Genomic DNA, 22,418 nt, shown 5'->3' with positions numbered 1-22,418 from the left:
TTTGCTTAATGATCTGCTCCAGAATCTTCCCTGGTATTGATGTCAGACTGACTGGGTGATAATCATTTGGGTCCTCTCTTTCCCCCTTTTTGAAAATAGGGACAACATTTGCCCTCCTCCAGTCTGCCGGGACTTCGCCTGTTCTCCAGGAATTCTCAAAGATGACTGCCAGTGGTTCTGAGATCACATCTGCCAGTTCTTTTAATACTCTTGGATGCAGTTCATCTGGCCCTGGAGACTTGAATACATCTAAACTAGCCAAGTATTCTTGTACTACCTCCTTAGTTATTCTGGGCTGTGTTTCCTCTGCTGAATCATTTGCTCCAAATTCTTCAGGTTGGGCATTGTTTTCTTTATCGGAGAAGACTGAGGCAAAGAAGGCATTGAGGAGTTCAGCCCTTTCTGTGTCCCCTCTTTGCATTTCACCATCTTCTCCTCTGAGTGACCCCACTGTTTCTTTGTTCTTCCTTTTGCTACGGACATACCCAAAGAAGCCTTTTTTGTTGCTTTTAACCTCTCTAGCAAGCCTGAGTTCATTCTGTGCTTTAGCTTTTGTGACTTTGTGTCTACATGTGCTGGCTATTTCTTTGAATTCCTCTTTGGTGGTTTCCCCCCTTTTCCATTTTTTGTACACATCCTTTTTTAATCTTAACTCAGTTAAAAGTTCTTTAGATAGCCACCCTGGCTTCTTTAGGCACCTTCCATGTTTCTGTCTCATTGGATTCTTCCTTGCAGTTGTTGTTCCTTGCAGTTGTTGTTGTTGTTGTTCAGTCGTTTAGTCGTGTCCGACTCTTCATGACCCCCTGGACCAGAGCACGCCAGGCACGTCTGTCTTCCACTGCCTCCCGCAGTTTGGTCAAACTCATGCTGGTAGCTTCAAGAACCCCATCCAACCATCTCATCCTCTGTCGTCCCCTTCTCCTTGTGCCCTCCATCTTTCCCAACATCAGGGTCTTTTCCAGGGACTCTTCTCTTCTCATGAGGTGGCCAAAGTATTGGAGCCTCAGCTTCACGATCTGTCCTTCCAGTGAGCACTCAGGGCTGATTTCCTTAAGAATGGAGAGGTTTGATCTTCTTGCAGTCCATGGGACTCTCAAGAGTCTCCTCCAGCACCATAATTCAAAAGCATCAATTCTTCGGCGATCAGCCTTCTTTATGGTCCGGCTCTCACTTCCATACATCACTACTGGGAAAACCATGGCTTTAACTATACGGCCCTTTGTTGGCAAGGTGATGTCTCTGCTTTTTAAGATGTTGTCTAGGTTTGTCATTGCTTTTCTCCCAAGAAGCAGGCATCTTTTAATTTTGCGACTGCTGTCACCATCTGCTGTGATCATGGAGGCCCAAGAAAGTAAAATCTCTTACTGCCTCCATTTCTTCCCCTTCTATTTGCCAGGAGGTGATGGGACAAGTGGTCATGATCTTCGTTTTTTTGATGTTGAGCTTCAGACCATAAGTCTTCATAGAATTGGTCAATTTCAGTTTCTTCAGCACCAGTAGTTGGTGCATAAACTTGGATTACTGTGATGTTAAAAGGTCTGCCTTGGATTCGTATCGAGATCATTCTATCATTTTTGAGATTGCATCCCAGTACAGCTTTTGCCACTCTTTTGTTGACTATGAGGGCCACTCCATTTCTTTTACGGGTTTCTTGCCCACAGTAGTAGATATGATGGTCATCCGAACTGAATTTGCCCATTCCCGTCCATTTTAGTTCACTGATGCCCAGGATGTCTATATTTATTCTTGCCATCTCATTTTTGACCACATCCAACTTACCCAGGTTCATGGTTCTTACATTCCAGGTTCCTATGCAATAATTTTCTTTACGGCATTGGACTTTCCTTTCGCTTCCAGGCATATCCGCAACTGAGCGTCCTTTCGGCTTTGGCCCAGCCGCTTCATCAGCTCTGGATCTACTTGTACTTGTCCTCCGCTCTTCCCCAGTAGCATGTTGGACACCTTCCGACCTGAGGGGCTCATCTTCCAGCGTCATAACTTTTATATGCCTGTTGTCTTTGTCCATGGAGTTTTCTTGGCAGGGATACTGGAGTGGCTTGCCAGTTCCTGCTCCAGGTGGATCACGTTTGGTCGAAACTCTCCACTATGACCTGTTCATCTTGGGTGCCCTGCTCGGCATATCTCATAGCTTCTCTGAGTTATTCAAGCCCCTTCACCACGGCAAGGCAGTGATCCATGAAGGGGGATCCCTTGAAGTAGGATTCCTTGCAGTACAGGCTGGTAAAGTTTTGACTTCGTAGGGCTGCCATTTTTAAGCTTGCTGTTTTAATCAAAACATGGCTTGTACAGCACTTACATAGGAAAGTGTGCCTTTACAAATGGGCAGAGTGCCATTCCCTTCTCATCTTTAAAAATATATATTTTCAATTATTTTTGGCACATCTCTGGATAAGGAAAGAGCTCCCACATAGGAAAGCCCAAGTAGGATTTCCAGGCAACATTGATTTCATCCCTCATATTTAGAAATTAAGCTGTATCACACAACTTACAATTTTTAAACTTACAATTGTTTACATGTACATGTCTGTTTAAAAAATGAGACAAAAACCAACCCTAAACACATTATTTAAAAAGTGAGGAAAACTTGCTTCCAGCTTCATGCAGTTTTCTTCCCCTGAAATCAATTTAACTATTCATTATCCAGAACACCCCCCCCCCCAAAAAAAATTAACAAAGTGCTCCAACCAACACACACATTCTGATAGGCTAATGCTACCACATGGGACTGTTTTCAAAGCCGTCCTGACTCCTCTTGTATCTACTGTGCTGGAGAAGGCTGGGACGGACTGGATGAAGAGGAGTGGTGGGAGGCCCCAGCTAGGGAACCCCCAAGGGACTCCCCAGAGGAGGAAGGCTCAGAGCCCGGGGATTGGTGGTGTGACACTGAGGAGAGGTCAGAGGGGGAAGAGTCGGGGGCATTGTTCGATGCTGAAGAGGCCACAGGATTTTGAGAGCAAGGAGAGCCAGTGATAGGGAGTAGTTCAGACTCAGAGACTGAAGCAGAGGGTGGGGAGCAAGGGGCTGCAGGAGAATGCCAGGAGTCTGCTTTTCCTACTGCAACAAGCTCCCCTCCCCACTTGTCTCCCAGGATGCGCAGGATGATGCGGAAGAGAGATAGCAGGTACCCAGATGCAGTTTGAGGCTGCAGGGGAGGAGCCTTAGTGGGGAAGAAGGAGGGCACTGTCCATCCTGGCAACTTCTCTCTACGGGCAAGACCAGCCAGGAGTTAACTGCACTGAAACGGCACTTCAGGAGTTAACTGAAGAATTAACTGCACTGAAAGACTCTGCTGCTTGTGTGTTTGAACAACAGGTGGAGTCAGAGCTTTCTTCCCAGGACTGACTTTCCCTGTAGCTGAACCAGTTACATGTTTATTTCTTCTTCAAGTCATGTGGGAGGGACGTCATTGCCATAGTCATACTTTTGGATTATGCAGAGAGTTGATTTGTTAGAGAACAGGAGATTCAAGGAAGTGTGTGCAACAGGAAAGAGAAGGGAGGGCTGTGCCCCAGTTTCGCCACTGCTTCCTAGGAATTTCTCAGTCAGGTTGGAGGGAGTTGGATCTTTCCTATTAAGTATTGCTAAATTGAGCCATTATGCTTTTTAAAAATTTAGTTACTTATTAAATGATTAAATAAACCCCTTTCAAGTCAGTTGCCCTCACAAAGCAGTGTACAAAGTAATTATACATGAAGCATAACGTAAATTAATAACAGCAAATGGTCAGCCAAACTTCATCTAGACAAAGCAATTAATACTTTAAAATTATTATTTATGCTGGTTAACACCAAGGTTTCTAAAGCAGTTTCATTGAGTTTTTCCAGCTGGGTGCAAAGAAGTCTGCCTTTGGTGTTTATTCCCTTTGGTTTTTAGTTGGAGGGGTTTTGGAGCTGTTTTTAAAGCTATTTTTAGTTGCTTTTATGAACATCACTTTGAGATTCATGTGGAAGGCAATTCATAAATTACTGACAGTAATCGGAAGCTGCTTGCTGGTTGGGGTGGGGCTGCTGTGCTCGCTTTCTGACAGGTGGGTCATTATACCTTACGGGGCAGGAAAGAGGGAGGAACAAGGCAGCACAGAATCCTGGACAGTGCATTTTCACTTGTAGGGGTATAGATGGACTCTGCTGATGCATTTACACTGCACTGACCTCACTACTGCCTTGTTTTTCCTGCTGGTAAGCAACATCAACCCACCTGCTGAAAAACCAGTATTGCAGCTTCATCCCACCCAACAAATGACTTTTTCACTAGTTTCCACACTGTAAGGTAGACATCTTCAACCTGATACCTCCCAGAATGTTCAGACTACATCTCCTGTCTAGGTGTTGTAGTCCAAAACACCTGGAGGGCACCAGATTGGTAAAGGCTGTTCTAAGGGCATGCTCACAGCTCTTGTTGACACAAGTGGCTTTTTGCAGATAAACTGCTTACAATTGGCCTAGGACACATATATCCATGGGGTAAGGAGAACCCAGGGGGATTCAGGCTGCTCTGTAGAGTGTCCCATGTTGGAATGCCTGCTAGTTATGTTAGCCCAGGGGTCTGCAACCCACGGCTCCGGAGCCGCATGTGGCTCTTTTACACCTTTGCCGTGGCTCCGGGGCGGATACTAGCGAGGGGAGGAGGCGCATTGTGCGCCCCGACACTCCCCCACTGTGGCGGGCGCTGTACTGGCTGTGACGTCGCATGGGGGCGGTGCATGCATTAGTCACGCACCGTCCCGACGTCACCTTCCCGCCCGCCTGCCCGCGTCATTGTAAGGGGCATGTACGCTGGTCACTGCATTGAAAGGGGGCATGTACGCTGGTCACTGTTTTGAAGGGGAGTGAAGAACACACACACACAAAAAGGTAACTAGTTAATTTAACGTTTATTTCTGTGAGGAGGAGTAATTCTGAGGGGTCAAACAAAGAAATAATAAAAAAGTGACAAAAAAGTTATTTTTATAATGACGAGTTTTGCGGCTCCCAGTTTTTTTTCCTTCGGAAACGGGTCCAAGTGGCTCTTTTTGTCTTAAAGGTTGCAGACCCCTGTGTTAGCCCATATGACCCAAACGGGTGTAGCCCATAATGTGGAATACTAAAATACAGCCCTAAGATGTCATGTTGTGGAAAACATGGTCAACATATTCAAGCAAAGCTTGGAAAGGGAGGCTTTTTTGATCCAAGTGGAAAAGACGTTTTAAAAGCTCAGGCGCATTTCATTTACTTAAAGGAGAGAAAGCCTTCTTGGACCCCGTCATCAGCATGGATAAAGGCTCCTTGGTGTGACCATTTGAATCTCCAAGGTATGGCATTTAGACACTCAGCTGGTTGAGCCAGTCAATAAGAAGTTTGCACAGAATTATCATTCAAAAGAAGGTGGCGAGTGGTGGTGCCTGTCAGGACTGGGAAGCTGGGAAGGGGTCTTCGTTGCACTCATTTTGGCTGATCATAATGCTACTGCCACTTTCCCATTTTCTAATGTTCTTTTCACACACTGCAGTATTCGTGTTGTGTAACTGCAGCTTTTTGACCAGTATGCCAGCATGTCACACTAAATTTCATGTGGATGCGGTGTGGCACAGCAACCAGCGTCATTGGACAGTGTTGCTGTTCCCCCACTCTTCATGCACATTCATGCATCTGTTCCCCCATGGAAACAGCAGGAAAGAACTGTGTGCTGGTATACCACCCCAGATTTCATCACTTTATGCCCATGATTTTCCAGGTTAAGGAACTGCAAAACAAAAATTTTCTGGAATCTAATAACACAGAATAGAACAGCCAACATATCAACATTCAGTTTTTCTGAGAGTGGCTTTTACAACACATGAAAGCTCAGAAATAATGCAGATATTAACAGTTAGGGGAAAGTCAGGGAAATGGAATGAACTGTGGTGTGGATGCAGCCCAATCTGAGGTAGAGCCGGAAGGAATGACATGTATGGTCACAGGGACTGACTGAGGCAGATAGAGGTTGCCCATTTTCCCTCATTGGTAAGTTGTTTGCCCTTCTAAGCCAGTGGGATAGAATGAAGAAGCATACACAGTCCCCAAGCTAGCCTCCCGATGCTTTGAGGGTGAACAAGGAAAGCAAAATGAACCACATTAGCACTTCAACATGGAATGTATCCCACTTTTCCTAGGATACCAATATCTTGAGAATTTTGTAGAATCACAGAACTGTAGAGTTGGAATGGACCACAGGGGTCATCAAGTCATAGAATCATAGAATCATAGAATCATAGAATCATAGAGTTGGAAGAGACCCCAAGGGCCATCGAGTCCAACCCCCTGCCAAGCAGGAAACACCATCAGAGCACTCCTGACATATGGCTGTCAAGCCTCTGCTTAAAGACCTCCAAAGAAGGAGACTCCACCACACTCCTTGGCAGCAAATTCCACTGTCGAACAGCTCTTACTGTCAGGAAGTTCTTCCTAATGTTTAGGTGGAATCTTCTTTCTTGTAGTTTGGATCCATTGCTCCGTGTCCGCTTCTCTGGAGCAGCAGAAAACAACTTTTCTCCCTCCTCTATGTGACATCCTTTTATATATTTGAACATGGCTATCATATCACCCCTTAACCTCCTCTTCTCCAGGCTAAACATGCCCAGCTCCCTTAGCCGTTCCTCATAAGGCATCGTTTCCAGGCCTTTGACCATTTTGGTTGCCCTCCTCTGGACACGTTCCAGTTTGTCAGTGTCCTTCTTGAACTGTGGTGCCCAGAACTGGACACAGTACTCCAGGTGAGGTCTGACCAGAGCAGAATACAGTGGCACTATTACTTCCCTTGATCTAGATGCTATACTCCTATTGATGCAGCCCAGAATTGCATTGGCTTTTTTAGCTGCCGCGTCACACTGTTGGCTCATGTCAAGTTTGTGGTCAACCAAGACTCCTAGATCCTTTTCACATGTACTGCTCTCAAGCCAGGTGTCCCCCATCTTGTATTTGTGCCTGTCATTTTTTTTGCCCAAGTGCAATACTTTACATTTCTCCCTGTTAAAATTCATCTTGTTTGTTTGGGCCCAGTTCTCTAATCTGTCAAGGTCGTTTTGAAGTGTGATCCTGTCCTCTGGGGTGTTAGCCACCCCTCCCAGTTTGGTGTCATCTGCAAATTTGATCAGGATGCCCTTGAGTCCATCATCCAAGTCGTTGATAAAGATGTTGAATAAGACCGGGCCCAAGACAGAACCCTGTGGCACCCCACTAGTCACTCTTCTCCAGGATGAAGAGGAACCATTGATGAGCACCCTTTGGGTTCGGTCAGTCAGCCAGTTACAAATCCACTGAGTGGTAGCATAGTCAAGTCCGCATTTTACCAGCTTCTTTACAAGAATATCATGGGGCACCTTGTCAAATGCCTTGCTGAAATCAAGGTAGGCTACATCCACTGCGTTCCCTTCATCTACCAGGCTTGTAATTCTGTCAAAAAACGAGATCAGGTTAGTCTGACATGACTTATTTTTCAGAAATCCATGCTGACTATTGGTGATCACAGCATTCCTTTCTAGGTGCTCACAGACTGTTTGCTTAATGATCTGCTCCAGAATCTTCCCTGGTATTGATGTCAGACTGACTGGGCGGTAATTATTTGGGTCCTCTCTTTTCCCCTTTTTGAAAATAGGTACAACATTTGCCCTCCTCCAGTCTGCCGGGACTTCGCCTGTTCTCCAGGAATTCTCAAAGATGACTGCCAGTGGTTCTGAGATCACATCTGCCAGTTCTTTTAATACTCTTGGATGCAGTTCATCTGGCCCTGGAGACTTGAATACATCTAGACTAGCCAAGTATTCTTGTACTATCTCCTTAGTTATTCTGGGCTGTGTTTCCTCTGCTGAATCATTTGCTCCAAATTCTTCAGGTCGGGCATTGTTTTCTTTATCGGAGAAGACTGAGGCAAAGAAGGCATTGAGGAGTTCAGCCCTTTCTGTGTCCCCTGTTTGCATTTCACCATCTTCTCCTCTGAGTGACCCCACTGTTTCTTTGTTCTTCCTTTTGCTACGAACATACCCATAAAAGCCTTTTTTGTTGCTTTTAACCTCTCTAGCAAGCCTGAGTTCATTCTGTGCTTTAGCTTTTCTGACTTTGTGTCTACACGTGCTGGCTATTTGTTTGAATTCCTCTTTGGTGGTTTCCCCCCTTTTCCATTTTTTGTACACATCCTTTTTTAATCTTAACTCAGTTAAAAGTTCTTTAGATAGCCACCCTGGCTTCTTTAGGCACCTTCCATGTTTCCGTCTCATTGGTATTGCCTGAAGTTGTGCTTTTACTATCTCCCTCTTAACAAACTCCCAGCCATCATGAACTCCCTTTCCTTTTAGTATTACTGTCCATGGGATCTCACCCAGCACTTCCCTAAGTTTTATGAAGTCGGCTTTCTTAAAGTCAAGAAATTGAGTCCTAGTATGCTTGGCTGCTCCTTTCCGCTGTATAGTAAACTTCAGAAGAGCATGATCACTCGCGCCTAATGATCCTTCCACTTCTACCCCACTAACCAGGTCATCAACATTGGTTAGGACCAGATCTAAAATGGCTGTTCCTCTTGTTGCTTCTCCCACTTTCTCGACAATGAAGTTGTCTGCAAGTCCAGTGAGGAATCTGTTTGACCTTATGCTCTTGGCTGAGTTTGACATCCAACAAATATCCGGGTAATTGAAGTCCCCCATTACTACTATCTCCCTTCCTTTTGCATGCTTGGCCATCTGTTCCAGGAAGGCATCATCTATGTCCTCCGTTTGGCTTGGGGATCTATAGTAAACTCCCACAATGAGGTCTCTGTTATTCTTCTCTCCCTTAATTTTGACCCAAATGCTCTCACTTTGGCTTTGAGGTTCTAAATCTTGGATCTCTTCACAGGTATACACATCCCTGACATATAACGCCACTCCTCCTCCTTTCTTGTCTGGTCTGTTTCTCTGAAATAGATTGTATCCCTCCATTATTACATTCCAATCGTGGGACTTATCCCACCAGGTTTCAGTGATGCCTATTATGTCATATTTAGTTTGCTGTACCAAGAGCTCAAGCTCATCTTGTTTATTTCCCATGCTTTGCGCATTAGTGTACAGACATTGAAGTCCATTAATCATTCCCCCGTGTCTCTTATTTAAGGATTTTTTCCTCCCACCACTAGGTCTGTGTGCTCTTTGCTCCATTTGGTCTATGACATTTGGATGATCATCTTCATCAATTGATAGACTCCTACCTTCAGGAGCACTGTCTCCCTCCCCCACATTAGTCAGTTTAAAGCCCTCCTGATGAGGTTTCTGAGATTTTTGGCAAAAACATTCCTCCCAACCGTTGTGAGGTGCAGCCCATCGCTTGCCAGATGTCCATCTTTAAGAAACTGCAGCCCGTGATCTAAGAATCCAAACCGTTCCTGTTTACACCATTTGCGAAGCCAGTTGTTCACTTCCACTATTTTTCCCTCTCTCCCTGGGCCACGTCGTTCAACTGGGAGGACAGATGAGATGACAATTTGTGCATTTAATTGCTTCAATTTCCTGCCCAGAGCCTCGTAGTCTCTTTTGATCCTCTGGAGGCTATTGCTTGCAGTGTCATTGGTTCCCACATGAACCAAGAGGAAGGGGTATTTTTCAGTGGGTTTTATGATTCCTTGCAGTCGTTCAGTTACATCTTGGATCTTAGCCCCGGGGAGACAGCACACTTCCCGAGACATCTTGTCAGGCCCACAGATCACTGCTTCTGTTCCCCTCAGTAGGGAATCCCCTATCACCACTACACGCCTCCTCTTAGGTCTGGTCGGGGTTCTTCCGTGAGCTGTCCGTTCCAAGGTCGCCTGCACATTCCCTGAGGACTGACTTTGCTGCTCGTCCTCATATACCTGATCGACTGTAATGAGGGAGAGATCCTCAAATGGGGTCTGCTCTTCGTCTTCCATGCTAGGGGAGAGGACCTCAAAGCGATTGTGTATTTCTAAACAATCAGAGCGAACCCTGGGCCTCCTACTTCTTTGAGTCACGTTTCTCCATATATCTGGCTCCTGTGTTGGTGAACTAGCCTCCTTCTCAGGGGAGTCTCCTGTCTCCTCCTTGGTGGAGACGGTGTGCTCTGTTGCTTCCAAGAAGAGCTCTAGCTCTCTAATTCTTTGGAGCGTAGCTACACGTCCCTCCAGTTGCTGGACTTTGTCTTGTAAGAGTGCAATCAACATGCAATTGCTGCAAGTAAAGCTGCCTGCAACCTTTGGCAAGATGGCAAACATTGCGCAGGAATCACAGGCGACTGCAGCTGTTCCCTCACCCTCCATCTTGAGAACATGTCGTTGGGGGTGACTACAGCGGTCTTCCATCATAAAAAAGCGTGAAGACAGGACAAATAACTCCCCCCCAAAAAACCCTAGTTCTCTGCCAACAAACGTGTGAGACTAGCTCCCCTAAATCTAAAAGATGGATCAAACTGCGCGCGCCGCTAGGCGCGCGCCACTGCCCTGCAAACTCTGATAAGCTCCTCCCACAGCTAATCACCTACCTCAACAGAAGCCCTGCCCCCTCTGACCTTTGCACAGGGAGAGCAGCTAATCAGCCACAAGTAACACACACAAGAAAACCCTTTTTTGCACCTTCTTCAGCTGCTGCCCTGCAAACTCTGATAAGCTCCTCCCACAGCAAATCACCTACCTCAACAGAAGCCCTGCCCCCTCTGACCTTTGCACAGGGAGAGCAGCTAATCAGCCACAAGTAACACACACAAGAAAACCCTTTTTTGCACCTTCTTCAGCTGCTGCCCTGCAAACTCTGATAAGCTCCTCCCACAGCAAATCACCTACCTCAACAGAAGCCCTGCCCCCTCTGACCTTTGCACAGGGAGAGCAGCTAATCAGCCACAAGTAACACACACAAGAAAACCCTTTTTTGCACCTTCTTCAGCTGCTGCCCTGCAAACTCTGATCCAACCCCCTGCAATGCAGGGATCTCAGCTCAAGCATGACAGGTGGCCACCCAACCTCTGCTTAAAAACCTCCAAGGAAGGAGAGTTCGCAACCTCCCAAGGGAGACCATTCCAAGGTCAAACAGCTCTTACCAGCTTCCTTGCAAGAATATCATGGGGGACTTTGTCAAAAGCCTTGTTGAAGTCAAGATACACTATGTCCACAGCATTCTCCTGAATCCACCAAACTTATTTTGGAGAAACCTATTTTTAAAGAAATCACAGCATCCTTTTCTAAACGCTCACAAACTGTCTGTTGTTCTAGGACCTTTTCTGGTATCGATGTTAACTTCACTGGTTGGTAGTTACCGGGGTCTTCCTTCTCCCTGCCTTTTGAAGATGAGGACATTTGCCCGCCTCCAATCTGCAAGAACCACACATGTTCTCCAAGAATTCTCAAAGACTATAGACAGAGGCTCTCAGATTACATCTGCAAGCTGCTTTAGTACCCTTGGTCCAACCCACAGCAATGCAAGGAATATTTTGCTCAACATCGGTCGCAAACCCATGATCTTGAGATTCCAAACATGCAGAGTCATTCTTTGGCAAGATGGAAACATGCACAGAAATAGGAAATATTTTGCCCTTCCCTGCTTCATAGCTGCAATCTATCTTTTTATATTACATATTTGGGTTCAATCTTACTTCAATCCTACAATGCATTTCCTGCCTCTTGCAAACTGGAGTGCCCTTTTCTCCTCCTCCATTATTGCAATGTAAGAAGTGGTGGGGAAGCATGAGGTCTGAGTTGTTCTGATTTTTTTAAAAAGCTAAAACAAAGGTTGAAGACAAGTGAACTCCAGTCCTGAGTCCACACGGGTCTGAACAAAGCTGTTTTATCTGCCTTTTCTTGTCAGCCTGTAAAAGCTAGAAGGTCGAGGCAGCCAGTGAATGTCTGACAAGTTTAATTAAAATCAAGTCTGTTCTCCCCATCCACTAACCTTCACCAGAAGAAAAATATAAATGCACTAGAAACTTATCTCTAACTTTGGGAAGAGGAAGTTTAAGGTGAGGGAGGTGGTGGTTTTAGGAATAGTTCATTTTCTCACTGGGAGGTAGGGATGGGAGGTAGTGATGTCTCTCCTGTCCTGTGACCATCGCAATCAGGGCTGCTTCTGTTCTGCTGCAAATCCAGCTTCTGCTATAACCCCTTATTAGCCTTGCAATCCACTGTGGCCAATATGGATGCAATTAATTACATAAATAATTTCAGTGCTAGGGAAACATCTAAAACAATTCAGAAAATAACACTATTATGTACATAATATTTGTGTACTAAAAGAAGGGAGGGACAGTTCATTCCGCTTGTATTTTATTGCATGATTTTTTGTTTCTGACCTCAGATGTCCAATGGGATTGCTGCAATTTCTGCTCCTGCTTCCATTTCCCATGGAATTCTGTCACATCTCTCTTGGAGGGGATGGCAGAAACATTCCTGTGAATTCTTTGCCCAACTGTAGTATCCTAGAGTTCTGCCAGTGGTGGCAGGAAGGCTTATGAAACATGGCTCTATTCTGGCTCTTTTTTGTTGGCTTCTCAACCCTCTGCCCTAGCCTCAGAAATGGAGTGGGGAGGGGTCAGAAGCACCTGATGCCTCCTCTTCTCTCCCAGCAATCTCAGGTGACTCTTCCCACCCACACCTGCCACGTGCATGAGGTCACAAAAGTTTTCTGGCTTCTCATAGGTGGAGTTGCATCCCTGCCCCCATGGCAACTCACACTGTCCTTTCTGTGCCTCTCTAAAGCAGCCTTTCTCAACCTTGGGTCCTCAGATGTTGTTGGACTACAACTCCCATCATCCATAGATAGCAGGACCAGTGGCAAGGGATGATGGGAGTTGCAGTCCAACAATTTCTGGGGCTCCAAAGTTGGAAAGAAGGTGCTCTAAAGGAATACATAGCCCATTAGAAATGTCACACATGTATTAGCCTGTCCTGCTATGGTTGTTCTATTTATCTCACAGCCCAAAATGGAGTGTGGATGGGATGCAGAAGTAGTCTAGCCTAGTCCAATGCGCGTAGCCAAGGCACAATCCTGGACACTGACTTTAAGAGTGGAATGGCTGCAAGTTGAGGAGTTTGGACAGAGAAGGTTAGTAGGAACATTGCTGGAAGAAACGGCTAACAGTCGTGGTGAAATTTCCAGGTACAACTTTTGCCAGGGAAATTAAATGCAATGTGTCGCCATGAGAGCTCATTGTCCGGTGATTGCTCTTGAGAGCTGGTTCTTAAGGCTTCTGCATAGGGCAAAGCAGACCTCACTTCACTCCAAGGGAAGGATGGTGTGATTCAGGGATCTGTGAAAGGGAACAAAGGATTATGTTTGGGGGCTCTGTAAGCTCACAGCATTTTGGGGTGCAGCCTGCCTCTACCCAGAGATCTGATGTGGAGCAGGGTATGTAGCTGCCTGCTGGAGAGCATATGCTGTGGCTCTTCTGCCCAGCCTGGATATTTGTGTATAAAGGCATTTTTTACAAAATGCTATGCGCCTCCAGTGACCTTCCAAAGGAAACCAAACCCTGCGGAAGTGGAATGAGTGTAACATTACCACCATCAATCATTCCTCTTGAGTACTATCTCTGTGTGCAAAGTTCATTTTGCCCAGTTGTGGTCTGGAGAAGGTGTATGTCCCTTTAAAAACCACAGTGAAGTAGGAGATACGATGAGGAACATAGAAAGCTGCCTTCTTCCAAGTCAGACCACTGGTACATCTGGCTCAGTATTGCGTACATTGACTGGCAGCCGCTCTCTTGGGGTGCAGACAGGAGTCCCTCCCAGCCCTTACCTGGAGATGCCAGGGATGGAATTCTGCACTCAAAACAGATGCTGTGTAACTGAGCTACGGCCCTTCCTCCTGAGATTGCTATGGCTTCTCTTGTCCATTCACCACTGTTTTTAAAAAATTATAAATATGAAAACAAGATTAGACAATATATATCTAGACAGCATAAGCAATCCACTTAAAAATTATACAAACTATATTAAACTGTGGCTTATATAACAGTAAAACATGAATGCATTAATTTCTACACCAAAATTTATCTTCCAAAATTTATCTTCCAATAGTTAATTAAAATTATTTTTACTATTTCCAATAAATTTCCAATAATTGTGCCCATTGACATGCGTTCTTTATTAGAACTGTGCACCAGATTTGGCCAGAGCCTGAATCCCAAGCCAAATCATGCTGATTCAGAGTAGGGAGGGGGAAATTCAGGCTTCAGCCAAGATGGGTGCTGGCACCCACAGGATCATCTTTGGTCAGGCACCCTGGAGTGTTAGGGGGAGGGCATAGCGGGACTGAATCATCCACTCACCAGCCAGTGGGTGCTTCTTCATGAGTGGAAGGATCTTGCAAAAGAGCACTCTGCAGAACCCAGCCCCAAGCCTCTTCACTGCCCATCCTTAAGGTCCTGTTGCCATAGCAACTGCCCAGCCAACTACCATCAGCCATTGCTGTGCTGCAGGAGCCAGCAGTTCTAGAGAACCTGGGACCTGGGGGGGGGGTGTCGCTGAGGTATGCCCAGGCAGCTGCTGTAACAATGGGACTTTGGGAATGGGCTGTGAGGTCCATCCCCTCCAAGTTTCCAGATTTTCCAGGCACAGTCCCAGAATTACGAAAGCCATCCCATCTTCTGATTTGATCCTGGAATGTCCCTATTTCCCCTGCCAGTGCTGCTGCTGCTGAACTCAGTGAGCAGGATGACCTGAGCAATAGTGGCTGCAAGAGAGCATCCTATTTCCTCTCCAGGGCCTTTCCAGGGACTCTCCAGGGCCACCAGTGCCGGCCACCTCCCTTGGGCAGCTCATAGTGGCTGCTGAAGAGCAGGCGAGGAGGAGGAAAGGCTGGGCTTCTGAGGTCCAGCCCTGTGTGACGCATTGGCCCTAAGGGGCAGGCAGAGGGCAGGGCCAGCCTGGCGAGAAGAAAGGGGGAGTGGGGCAGAGCGGAAGGAGCCTTGATTTTTTAAATAATTTTTTTTGTGTGCATCCGTGTCTAATCTTGCCCCTTTCTAAATCTTGCCCCTTTCTAAAGGTTGCGGCACTCATCTCGCTTTACTGGCCAAGGGATCCGGTATTTGTCCACTCACAGTTTTTCTGGGTCATGTGGCCAGCAGGACTAAGCCGCTTCTGGCAAAACCAGAGCAACGCACAAAAAACGCCGTTTACCTTTCCACCAGAGCGGTACCTATTTATCTACTTGCACTGCATGCTTTTGAAGTGCTAGGAGCAGCTACTGAGCAACAGGAGCTCACCCCATCACAGGGATTCGAACGGCCGACCTTCTGATCGGCAAGCCCAAGGCTCAGTGGTTTAAACCACAGCGCCACCCTTGTCCCTTTACTTGCCCCTTTCTAGAGTGTATTTAATGGTGTGTTTGTCTTTTTGTCAATCCACCAAAGCGTAAATTAAAATTGGGATGAAGGGGCTTTCTCAGGACGGTGAAGGCCATGTGTGCTGTGTCCCATTGGTGTGGTGGTGGCTGCTGGGAGTGAGTAATGTCCCTATTTTCACCTAAGGAATGTTGGAAGGTTTGGAGGTCTGGCAGGGAGGTGTTTGAGGAAGGGTGAATTGGGATTCAATCCTGCATGACACTCCATTGCAAGTGACAACATCCCTGCAGGTGCTTCTTGCAAAGAAGCACCTTGTACCTTGCAGGATCAAACACTTCTGCTTCTAGTCGGGAGACAGGAAGGAGGGGTTGGCCTCCTTTGGGTCGGGTCAGGAAGGGGGACTGTGCGCAGCCCTATCATTCATCCACCTTGAAGGGATTGCTTTTATATGTCTCAGTCTTTTTGCTATTAACACCTTTGTTGCTGTTAGCAAATTTGAGATTGTAGGGCTGTGTATTTTTACATACTAGAATGAAAAGCTTGGAAAAAGATTATTTTAGAGTCAAAAGTTAATGCTGTGTATTCTTCTGAACGAACAAGAATGTCTTGTAGAACGGCATAAGTCTTGATGAAGGTGGGAGTAATAATAATAATAAATTTTTATTTATACCCCGCTCTCCCCAGCCAAGGCCGGGCTCAGGCAATAATAAAAACAAGTTGAATGAATACAACTTAAAAACAAGATTAAAATACAACAATTAAAATATTGAAACATTAAAATATTAAAATGCAGCCTCATCACAGGAGGAGAAAGGAAAAAGAAAAAAGAAATAAGGGGATGGAATCAAATTGGCTCCAAGCCAAAGGCCAGGCGGAACAACTCTGTCTTACAGGCCCTGCGGAAAGAAATCAGATCCTGCAGGGCCCTGGTCTCATGAGGCAGAGCGTTCCACCAGACCGGAGCCAGTGTTGAAAAGGCCCTGGCTCTGGTTGAAGCCAGTCTAACTTCCTTAGGGCCCGGGACCACTAGGGTGTTGCTATTTATGGACCTTGAGACTCTCCGTGGGGCATACTAGGAGAGGCGGTCCCGTAGGTACGAGAGTCCTAGGCTGTGAAGGGCTTTAAAGGTCAAAACCAGCACCTTAAATCTGAGTAAATCTGTACTCCACCGGGAGCCAGTGCAGCTGACATTAAACATTTCCTATCCACTGGGCTGCCTCTACCTCAGCCGGTGAGGAAGAGGGACCCCCTTACTTCAGCTCTACCTGAGAAACCCGCCCCCCCAACTCACTGCACTAGCTGAGGTTAATTTCCAACAAGCGACATATTTGTTTGTTTGTTAGACATTCTGTTTTTATTTGAATGATATGCAATCAGCAGCTGTGCTTAATGATCGATGTGTCACCAGCAGGGCCTGTTACGATATGGATGCAACGCAGCTGCAAACTGTGAGCTTGAAAACATCACAGATGGGAATGTTGGGACTGTCCGTGGGAAACAGTGGGACAGTCAATTCACAGGGCAATGCACCGGAATTTGCTCAGAGCGTAATCTGAGACCTTCCTCTTGCGTATGTACAGGAAGTACAGGAAGTCTTTGCCACTTGATTGCTGGAGTTTGAAGAGTACAGACACGTTTTCTGTAATGCTGAAGAGACAGAAATAAAAGCATGTAAATACGTTTCTGTCTATCTCCTTTCCCTGCCGGGGGAGCAGGAGGGAGTGGGTGTGTTCTTCCCACGCTGGGAAGAATCGCCTATCGAGACCTAGCCTGGATCTTGCTGGGGAATGCAGCCAGGGAGGTCAACCGGAGACCAAGCCAGGTGCCTGGGAGAGCTGCCAGTTTCTCCCTATATAGGCTTGATTTCCAACATGCTCCAGGTCTCTGATTTGAAACCTCAGGGTTTGGGATGCTCCTGACCAGGCAACCCCAGGAGTCTGGGGCCACCATAGTCTGGTGTTCTGCCCAGGACCCCCCGAGCAGGGCTCATGGACAGGATCTCCCTGGAGTTGCTCCTGGCTATTCACTATTCCTGCTGGCCTGTTCCCTTGCCTCCCACTATGGCCCAGGCAGTGATGGAATAGAAAGAACAAAAAAGCTGCATTTAGTACTCCAGTACTGGAATTTATTTTAGAAAGCCTCCCACTGGAACCATGAGCAGTGGCAGTTAGGTAATGTAATGGTCTTACAGCTCCCTCTCTTTAGATAGTAATTAGCGATGCAGCTGAAACTCGAAATTGTTTATTTATTTGATTTATTAGTCACCCAATACAAAAATAGCCTCTAGGCAACTCACAAACAGAACAAAAGTACAGAGTTTAAACATAGCAATCATCAATATGCTAATACAACAGCACCCTCAATACTTCCATCAGCGACAGCAACAGTAAAAACACCAGAGGAATATGGGTCATGAAAACAGGCACCTCAGCGGATGAATCAGCTAGGTCTGTAAATGCCTGGATGTGCACCAGGACCATTTTAACATTGAACGAACTTTAACATTTTGGAATGCAAACAGAGATTGATTATGATTTAGTTTCCAGCCTCTGAGCATATGTGGTGTTCATGAGTAAGTATCCAGACCGGTGCATCTTTGGGCCTGCTCAGCTCACGTGTCGATTCCTGTAGCTCTTTACCTTCTAAGGAACAATGCCCTATTTGCAAATGGTTTTCATATATTTTATTCATTTATTCATTTCAGTTATAAGATCTCTTACCTGCTCTTCACCTAGGGCAGGTTACAACACTATAATGTGCAATAAGAAAAGCAGTTAAAACAGTTGAAATGGTAAAGACAATTGAAAAGACTAGAACAGAATGGTATTTCACTGTAACCCTTCTGTTACTTATTGCAAGCCAATCAGTTTAACAGTTTGGATCTGGAATCAGCTCTTTGGGCTGGCATTGCAATAAATAATAATAATGATGATGATGATGATGATGATGATGATGATGTCGTCACAGAGGTTGGGTGCCTGCCCCTCTCTCTGCCGAGTGGTGACAAGATCCCAGGGGGTTGCCAGCACTCACCCAGGGTCTGTGTCCCTGTGGAGAATTGAGGCACGGTGGAGACTGTCGTAGCTTTAAGAAACATTGTTTATTCACCTACTTACACCTTCATTCGGCATGGAGGGAGTCCAGAGCTCACAGCATGGTCACCTCAAGAGGGGCTTGACCCCCACAGCTGTGCAGCCCTGGAGTCAAAGGCATCACTCCCAGCCAGCCTTCAGCCAGCCTGCCCAAGAAACCCCTTGCTACCAAACTCTCTTTTTCCTGTTTCCTCACACCCAGTTATCGTGGCCCCCTTCTGAACCCAGTCCCTGTTCACACCTCGGGGCAAGGGGAAGGGCAGGGTTGGCCCTGTATTGTTTCTTAATGGCCCCAGTTCGGTCCGGTCATCTTGTATAGGCTAGCCCAGCAATTCCTCTGCAGCTGGTATCTCTTCCCTCAAAGCCAAAATAATCATAATCCTACCATTTATTAGTTTCTAGGGTTTAGCGTGCACACACACACACACACACACACCCTGCCACTGGTAATACAGGCATATTAGAAACAGAACAGCCAATGAGAGAGTGGAATGTTCTTCTGGGACAAGTTCATTCATCCCTAATGGACACAGATGCATTACTGCAGTTGCTTACAAATGGCTAGGCTAGTCCTGCTGTATATAGGAGCCCACCTGTTCATTCTGCCAAGCAGCCTTCTCCGCATCTGCTCCAGTTTCCTACCCCAATGGCACCACTGAAAACAACAAAGGAACAGAATGGGGGAAATGTGAGCATGAAATGGGCCTCCAGTTTTATCTCATGTGCAGGGACAATGGGGAATTTGGGAGACACTGCTGTAATTTCATAATCACCAGTTATGTAGCAAATGGCTTCAGCTATTACCGTATTGGCCCGAATATAAGCCACACTCCTCCCCCCCCCCCCCCCGCAATTACAACCCTGAAAACTTAAAGTGTGGCTTATATTTGCAATCTTACACTGCTGGCAAAGCGGCACGGCTCCCCCCCCCCCCCCAAGAAGCAGCCCGCCCGCCACTCCCAGGCCTCCCCCGGTGCCAGATGGGGGAGGTAGTGCCGGGAGGTGGTAGTGTCAGGAGGTGGGCGCGCTGGCCGCCCCCGCCCCCCATTCAGGGTGGTAGAGCTGGGAGGTGGGCCGCACCCACTAATAAGCCTTTAATTTTAAAGGTGTGGCTTGTATTCACGTCAATACGGTATTTGACACAGATAAAGGATTCAGCTATTATTCCCTAGGTGCATCCAGACTCTGCCATTCCATTTGATAATCATTAAAATGAATGAATGATAATATCATTAAAATGAATCCATTTAAGATGTTATTGGATTCCTCAGTGAGACAGGAACCAAGGGTTTGAGTCCAAATAGTCCCTTTAAGAATCAATGATTGGGTGCTATTTAAAGAGAAACAAGGATCTATTCTGAGATTCATTAGTCAGGTAAAACATCTGAGCACATTACACAGGATGCAAAAACAAAAACACCCAAAAACACCCAGTAATAAGTTGCAAATGAACCGGGCAATAAAAAGAGAAAGTCGTGTACAAAACACCCAGCAAAGAAACAGCAGGAGGCTGTACCTAAACTTTTGACCTTCCTTAGAGGACAACATTTTGTCCCAGTTTGCAATTGCCAGAGTTTTAGCTGAAGTGAGCTGTTCATCGTACGTAGCACTGATTTTGCCTCAATTTCACTGACTCCCAGTTGCTTTCCTGCTCCAGTGGTTGCCCTTGGGATCTAGCATCCCAGTTGCGGGAGGTATAAGCCTCTTACCAAAACACTCACCAAGAAGAGCAGGGACGACGGTACAGTGCAATCCAAGAAATATCAAGCACAGGGAAGCAGTTCAGGTCCAAAATGTGGGCAGGTAACAGCCAATCCCACAGGTAGCCCAGGCAAGGTGCAGCTCTTCTAATGGTCCATCACAAAGCCATCTAGGAAGTTACTATTAGGAAGAATTGCAGCCATTAAGATGAACGCATTGCCAAAAATGTTGTTTTTGTTTCAGACAATACAGGCATTAAATAATACAGTATTGTGCTGGTCCCGGGGGGGGGGGGTACCGTGCGGCATGGTCAGTGTCCGGTCCGAGGCTGAAGTGGGGTCCAAGGCAGGGCATCGCCCGTGGTCAGGAACTCTGGCAGAAAGCAGGACAGGGTGCCGGCAGGAACAGGTAACCAACGATGTTGCTCCTGCAACATGGGACTGGGCAGGCTGGCCTTTATCTCCTCTGAGGCAACACTCCTCTGAAAGTGTTGATGTGCAATGCCAGGTCAATGATTCATAAGACCACTGCCATCCATGACCTGATCATGGATGGAGGACTTGACCTGGCATGTGTAACAGAGGACTTGGTTGGATGAAGCAGATGGGCCTGTCCTTGCCGCTGCTTGTCCACCAGGTTTCTCTTACTCACAGCAACCCAGGTCATGTGGGCGGGGAGGGGGGGGGTTGCAGTGATTTTTAGGAAGTCATTAGTTTGCACCAGGCGTCCTATTGGGAAGACCCAGTTTTCCGAGTGCATGTTCTGGAAGTTGGGCAATAGGGGCAGTACAGGATTCCTATTGGTGTACCGACCTCCCCGCTGTACCAAGGATTCCCTGCCCGAGTTGCTTCAGGTCGTGGCGGATGTTCTCCTGGAGACACCTAGCTTGGTTGTCCTAGGGGATTTTAACATCCATGCCAACACGACCTTACAAGGGGCCGCTCGGGACTTTGTGGAAAGCATGGCCTCCATGGGGCTGTCCCTGAATAAGTTTGGTCCAACTCATAGCCGCGGACATGCCTTAGACTTGGTGTTTGCCTCTACGGATTTTGGTGATCTGACACTAACTAAAAGTGAAACAAAAGAAGTGCCATGGTCAGATCACTTCCTGGTGCAACTGGACTCCTCCGTGACCCTTCCCCTCTGCAGGGAGGTGGGACCGATTCGGATTGTCCGCCCCCACTACTTTATGGATCCAACTGGTTCCCAGAGAGTGGTAGGGAATGTTTTATCCCAAGTTGATGGCCTCCCAGCTGATTCTCTGGTGGCCCGCTGGAATGCGGAATTAACCAGGGCTATTGACTGTCTGGCTCCGAAGCGCCGTCTCCGATTGCATGGAGCCCGGACAGCCCTGTGGTTTTCCCCGGAGCTGAGGGCGATGAAACAATCATTATCCGGTGGCGGATAACTCATTCCGAATCTGACCGGACACAGGTTAGAGCTCAACGTCGAGCCTACCAAGTGGCAATAGCGAAGGCGAAGAAGACTTTCTTCGTCGCCTCTATTGCATCTGCAGAAAACAGCAGCAGGAGACTTTTTCAGGTGGTTCACAATTTAGCGGAACCACCTGCGACATCAGGGCCCAGTACGGGCCACATGATCTCCTGCAATGATTTTGCAAAGTTTTTTGCAGATAAATTCGCTCAGATTTGGGAAGAAGTAGACTCAACCGTGGGAGCAGGGCGGGAGAGTGCTAGAGTTCTGTCTAGTCCTGTTACATGGGATCAATTCCAATCTGTTACCTCTGAGGATGTGGACAGGCTGCTTGGATGAGTGAAGCCAACCACCTGTCTCCTGGATCCTTGCCCATCCTGACTTATAAAAGCTAGCCGGGAAGGACTGGGTGATGGGCTTCGTGGGGTGGTGAATGCTTCCCTCCGTGAGGGAGCCTTCCCAGACCCGCTGAAAGAGGCGGTCATTAAACCGCTTCTTAAAAAACCATCTTTAGATGCGGCCATGATGGCCAATTATCGCCCAGTCTCAGATCTTACATTCTTGGGCAAGGTGATTGAGCGAGTGGTTGCTGAACAACTCCAGGCACGCCTGGAAGAAGCGGACCATTTGGATCCCTTCCAGTCGGGATTCAGGCCTCCTCATGGGACTGAAACTGCCTTGGTCGCACTGGTTGATGATCTCCGGTGGGCTAGGGACAAAGGTGAGAGCTGTTTCCTAGTTCTGCTGGATCTCTCAGCGGCGTTTGATACCATCGACCATAACATCCTTCTGGACCGTCTTCAGGGGCTGGGAGCTGGAGGCACTGTCATACAGTGGTTCCGCTCCTTCCTCCTGGGCCGTGTTCAGAAAGTGGTGGTGGGGGATGAGTGTTCAGACCCCTGGGCTC

General features: G+C 46.9%; 1 protein-coding gene and 1 long non-coding RNA gene across 9 annotated transcripts in view; one reads left to right on the top strand and one right to left on the bottom strand.

Annotated features, from left to right (window-relative positions):
- Nucleotides 1–22,418, top strand: part of ZMAT4 (zinc finger matrin-type 4) — a 185,910-nt gene that overhangs the window by 67,586 nt on the left and 95,906 nt on the right. The gene's annotated exons all lie outside the window — the stretch shown is intronic.
- The window catches only part of LOC114602829 (uncharacterized), a 42,719-nt gene continuing 36,288 nt past the window's right edge, over nucleotides 15,988–22,418 (bottom strand). For 2 of the 3 annotated variants that reach the window (XR_003707997.2, XR_003707996.2), the window contains exons 2-4: nucleotides 20,098–20,257; nucleotides 18,970–19,031; nucleotides 15,988–18,033 (exon numbers count right to left, since the gene is read on the bottom strand). This is a non-coding gene — a long non-coding RNA (uncharacterized LOC114602829). The remainder of the gene's footprint in view (nucleotides 18,034–18,969; nucleotides 19,032–20,097; nucleotides 20,258–22,418) is intronic. The other variant, XR_013393528.1, reaches the window with a different exon arrangement.

The sequence above is a fragment of the Podarcis muralis genome, chromosome 7 (assembly GCF_964188315.1).
Source record: "Podarcis muralis chromosome 7, rPodMur119.hap1.1, whole genome shotgun sequence".
NCBI classification, from domain to species: domain Eukaryota; kingdom Metazoa; phylum Chordata; class Lepidosauria; order Squamata; family Lacertidae; genus Podarcis; species Podarcis muralis.
Note: the sequence above shows the minus strand (reverse complement) of the source record. Positions and strands in the feature narration are given on the sequence as shown.